Here is a 5762-nt window from a genome sequence, read left to right on the forward strand (position 1 = left end):
CCAATCCAGGGGCACCGGCAACGATCCCGCTCGAAAGAGTTCATGTGTCGCCCACACGGACGGAAAACAAGACAGGAAAACGAAACGGTGAATAAACAAACAAGCAAAAAGGCTGTACAGCCAGACGCGAAGTGTGTATGTCTCGAACGCTGTGAAGCACGTACAGGAGGGGCAAAGAAGTACGTGCGAGCTTGGTGATTCCAAGAACGAAAAGAAATAGCAGCCGGAAACACGTGACCAAGGCTGTGTGAAGAGAAAGAGTAGCAGAGGGGAAAGAAGGGGAGGAAGTAGAATAAAAGTGAGCAACGAGAGACACACACTGTGAATAAACTCATCTAAATTACTCAAAAATGAAAATAACATTGACATCTCATTTTAATAGATGTATTTACCAAAATTACATTAAAATATCTTGAAATACTAAAAATTAAATTTATTCAATTAAATCACCATTGGTTTCAACCATGGCCTCCAGACGACTTTGGAATCTCCTGCAACTCTTCTGGACGGTCTCCTTATTTAAGTTGGTGAATGCTGCCATAATCCTTGCCTTCAGTTCATCTTTGGTAGTGTTACAAGTGAGACCACTGCTCTGGCAGTGATCCCGCTCGGATGGTGCTGTTAGCGCTCCACTGGCACGGGTGACATATATAAATATATATATATATATATATGTATATTAAAACATTTTTTTTACTTTTGCCTTCCCTGGGTTGGAAAGGTCAACACATTGTGAGTCAGTTGTTATCTAGAGCGAGTGTTTTCCTTGATGGGTTGAAGGATCAAATCTTGCTTGGAGTTTGCTTTCTATAGCTGGATGCCTATCCTATTACTAAATACACTTTAGAATGCATTTCATGTCATTTATTGAAGCACCAGCACTAGTGGGCTTGCTCTGTATCTCATAGGATTAAAGAGTTACCCCAATGTGCTTTGTGTGTAGGTGTTTGTGTATTATATATTCTTTTATTTGTTTCAGTCATTTAACTGTGGCCATGCTGGAACATCACCTTTAGTTGAACAAATCAACCCCCAGGACTCATTCTTTGTAAGCCTAGTACTTTATTCTATTGGTTTCTTTTGCTGAACCGCTAAGTTACAGGGACATAAACACACCAAAATTGGTTGTCAAGCGATGGTGGCGGTGGGACAAACACAGACACACAAACATATATATGTATATATATGATGGGCTTCTTTCAGTTTCCGTCTACCAAATCCACTCACAAAGCTTTGGTCGGCCTGAAGCTATAGTAGAAGACACTTGCCCAAGGTGCCACGGAGTGGGACTGAACCCAGAACCATGTGGTTTGGAAGCAAGCTACTTACCACACAGCCATGCCTGTGCTTATATATATATAATCATTGCTTTAATATCTACTACTCCATGCCTACGTAGGTCAGCTGGAATTTATTGAGACCAATTTTTTTCAGACAGGTGTCTCCCTTGTTGCCAACCCTCATCCATTTCCATGCAAAATAATATTTTCCCATGTTTTATAGAAAACTTGGAAATGAATTGCATTTCCTGTTTGGCAGTGTGACCCTTGCTTATGATCCTTACACGGTGTCAAGATAGGGACATACCCACACTTTTCATATAATAAACACACACACACACAGCCCCTCAAGGTTATCATCAAGGGTTTGATGTGATTACAAAAATAACTTGTAAGCTGGTATTTGGAAAGACAATTAAACTCTATTTGTGACCATGTTGCTGTTGAAATATACTGCTTGTATTTAAATTAATTCTGAAAATAACCCAAGAATTTGAAAGGATTTAGTAAAATAACTCTTGTCAGCTGGTGTTTTGGACAGAATTTAATAAAAGACTCTCTCTCTCTCTCTCTCACACACACACTGGAATGTTTTAATTTATTCCTTTTGTGACCATTTTAATTTAAATATGTACACTTTATAATAAAACATACAGGAAATAATACTGGGGTTGGCATATCTGGTTAAATATGTATGTGGCAAGTAGTGCCCCAGCATGGTCATACTGAAACCAGGAAAAGAAGATCATTAATCCTTAGCCACATCTGTTACACATCACTCTCTGTTTGCAGACATTACATTTCTTTCAGTCTCTCTCATAATCTTAACACTGACCCCTTCACAAATAACTATTCTTATTTTGCTGTTATTTTATAAAAATCCTAAACTAGTAGTAGTAGCAATGACCTAGATTAGAAATTATTTAATTAAGTTTTCTTAAAATTGATATGCATTTTATATGTTGCGTTGTATCAGATTTAACTGGCCAACATGCTTCGAACAAGTTTTCATGTGAAATAAGTTTCTACTATGGTTTAATCAGAGTTTACTTGGAGCTTCAAGTTTGTTCTGTGTGTTAGAGTTAGACAGTTTCACACACATGCGTGTGTGTGCGTGTGTGTGTGTGTGTGTGTGTGTGTGTGTGTATGATGGTTACTCTTTACTCTCTTTTACTCTCTTATTTGTTTCAGTCATTTGACTGGCCATGCTGGAGCACCGCTTTTAGTTGAGCAAATCGACCCCGGGATTTATTCTTTGTAAGCCTAGTACTTATTCTATCGGTCACTTTTGCTGAATTGCTAAGTGACAGGGACATAAACACACCAGCTTCAGTTGTCAAGCAATGCTAGGGGGGTCAAACACACATACACACACACACACACACACACATATATACATATATACGATGGGCTTCTTTCAGTTTCCGTCTACCAAATCCACTCACAAGGCTTTGTTCGGCCCGAGGCTATAGTAGAAGACACTTGCTCAAGATGCCACGCAGTAGGACAAGACTTGGAACCATGTGGTTGGTAAGCAAGCTGCTTACCACACAGCCACTCCTGGGAATGATTTAATAAAATCACTTTGCCATTACTAAGCTGGTGTTTGGTAAATAAGAGACAGGCATGGGTTTGAGACTGAGAAGATCACTTCTCAACCAGGAGAGATGGAAACTGCTTGAAGCCTATCATATATGTATGCACACAGGCGAGAGGGGAGCTGAGTTTAATTCTTGAGAATCAACTGGTTGACTACAAATACTTGGATTTGTTTGTTAATTTCTCTTTGTTCTCAACTCTTGGCTGTCTTTCCTGCTTCTCTCCAGTTAGATCCCTGCTTTTTTCACTCTCTCTTCCATTTCTTTTGTAGGTACCATCCTTAGTTGTGCATTTGGCATATATCTCCCTGAGGAAAGGCCTTCTATTCCCAAGTAGTGTTGGTTTTGAATTGTCATCAATGTTTCTGTAACCTTATTTTTTTCTAGATAGGGCTGTTGGCCCCTGTGCAAGCGCACACCTACCTCTGAGAAGAGGTGGTCTATATTAACCTGACTTCTTTCCTTTGACCTGTCCAACATGGAAGGCCCTACTAGGAACTTAGACTTCACTGGCCCATCTCTTGGGGCTATTGAGGTGCGCAAGACATTACACTGCAGCAAAGACTGGGCCTTGTAGTGGACAAATACTACGGAGGTGTCATATCAACTTAACCTCTATGTGATTGCGTGACCTGCTAGAAATAGCTGCCAAATCACCTTTAAATCATACACTCTGATTGTCTAAAAAGAAGGAAACATTGGACTATATTTCTTCACATTCTCTTGAAAAAATAAAGACAAGGTTGTCATATATGCAATCAAATGTACCACAGGGTGACAGCACTAAGCAGTGATGTGTAGAAATAGAAACTTGTTGCTGGTTCAAATATGCTTGAAGCATATTCGGACCTGTAAGAAAGCCATTTGCTGCATTTTACTATATGTCTCTGTATATTCACACCCATTTGATTACATCAAGAAATTTTCACCATGACAAAAATGCGATGAATGGTTGTCTTAGGAATTTGAATATGCCTCGAGCATATTTGAACTGGTAACAAGTTTGCAATCAAATGTGTTTGAATGTTGACATTCTGTGGCTTCATTTAAGTGAGACACTGTTTGATGTTTATATTCCTGGTTGAAATGAACACTTTTACTTAAAAAGTATTTAAGTATTTATAGGCGCAGGAGTGGCTGTGTGGTAAGTAGCTTGCTCACCAACCACATGGTTCCGGGTTCAGTCCCACCACGTGGCACCTTTGGTAAGTGTCTTCTACTATAGCCTCGGGCTGACCAAAGCCTTGTGAGTGGATTTGGTAGATGGAAACTGAAAGAAGCCCATCATATATATGTAAATGTATACATATATGTGTGTGTGTTTGTGTGTCTGTGTTTGTCCCCACAACATCGTTTGACAACCGATGCTGGTGTGTTTATGTCCCCATAACTTAGCGGTTTGGCAAAACAGACCGATAAAATAAGTACTAGGCTAACAAAGAATAAGTCCTGGGGTTGATTTGCTTGACTAAAGGCGGTGCTCCAGCATGGCCGCAGTCAAATGACTGAAACAAGTAAAAGAGTAAAAGAGTAAGGGTTGGTAATAGGAAGGACATCCTGCTTCAAACACCATATTTGATGGCTTAAAAGATGCACATTTATATTAGATGCATTTCAATTTCAACAGTGCATATTCAGGAAAAAAAAGCTTTTGGTGCATTAAAGCCTGTCATATTTAAAGCAGTTTGGCAGTAAATTAGAAAACAGGCAGGAAACATTAGCATATAATAATGTTTAGATAAATATAATTATTATGGAGTCAGATTAAGTAGAACAGGCTAAGCACCTGTGCTGGTGCCACATAAAAGGGCCCTTGCTGGTGTCACATAAAAAGCACCCGTGTTGGCACCATATAAAATGTATCCTGTACACTCCGTAAAGTGGTTGGCATTAAGAAGGGTATCCAGCTGCAGAAACCATGCCAAAACAGATGACTGGAATCTGGTGCAGTCCTCTAGCCTGGCACCTCCTCTCAAACTATCCAATCCATACCAACGTGGAAAACCAATGTTAAAAAACAATGATGATGATATAGTAGCAACTTCTAGGGACATAATTAGTTTATGGGTAGGGATTCAACTTTGCATGTAGGATCTGGTGATTTTTTTTAGACATTTTTTTGGGGGGGAAAAGTGTTTTATATGCTATCAGATATGTTACTTCTATGTCCAACCTATGCTAGCACTGAAAAATGGACATTAAAAATTACACAGGCTCTCATTTAAAGACGATGGAATCTAAACATTTTTCTGGTTATATCCCTAACAAAATGCGTTGCTTTTATGAATGAGCACTTGAAAATGTGAGGTTTTTGTGCTGTCATAGATCAATAAAACAGCACACCTGCAGTAAACTAATTTTGACAGCTGGTATTAGGAACATGATATAATAAAAGTCACATATAATATATAAACGAGACATTTTAATCAAACTGTGTTTGATATAAATTTCATTACCATCATTTTTACAATTAGCTGGTTTGTATCATAGAACTAGATGTGGTGGTCACGCAAAGTTTGATATCAAAAGCATTAAGATATACTCGTCTCTAACTCCAGGGAAAAAAAGAAAAAAAAAAGAGATTGATATTTAAATGAAATACATATATGTTTATTTTTTAGGTCATCATCACTGCTTGTTTGTCTGGCTGTACTTTGAACTTGTTTCAACTAACCTCACCCAGTTACTGTCATTTACATTAGATTTCCTCTCAACACTTTGCACTCCTTCAGTTGTTTTTTTTTTTTTTTTAAAGCATATATTTCCCTGCTTTCTTCTGGCAATCATCATCTTCATCATCACGACTGCTGTTCCTTGTTGGTTGGATAAACTGGGTCTTTGTGAGGAAGCTGTTCTATGAACTGATACCTCTCCTGATGTTAAC

The 5762-nt window shown here is 38.6% G+C and overlaps 1 protein-coding gene across 6 annotated transcripts in view; it reads left to right on the forward strand.

Moving 5' to 3' along the window:
* The window catches only part of LOC106871615 (atlastin-2), a 75596-nt gene that overhangs the window by 46312 nt on the left and 23522 nt on the right, over positions 1-5762 (forward strand). For 2 of the 6 annotated variants that reach the window (XM_052973516.1, XM_052973525.1), the window contains exon 2: positions 980-1048. The exons of the other annotated variants lie outside the window; for them this stretch is intronic. The gene's annotated coding sequence lies outside the window, so the exon portion shown is untranslated. The remainder of the gene's footprint in view (positions 1-979; positions 1049-5762) is intronic. 6 annotated transcript variants of the gene reach the window in all.

Source organism: Octopus bimaculoides, chromosome 1, assembly GCF_001194135.2.
Source record: "Octopus bimaculoides isolate UCB-OBI-ISO-001 chromosome 1, ASM119413v2, whole genome shotgun sequence".
NCBI classification, from domain to species: Eukaryota; Metazoa; Mollusca; class Cephalopoda; order Octopoda; family Octopodidae; genus Octopus; species Octopus bimaculoides.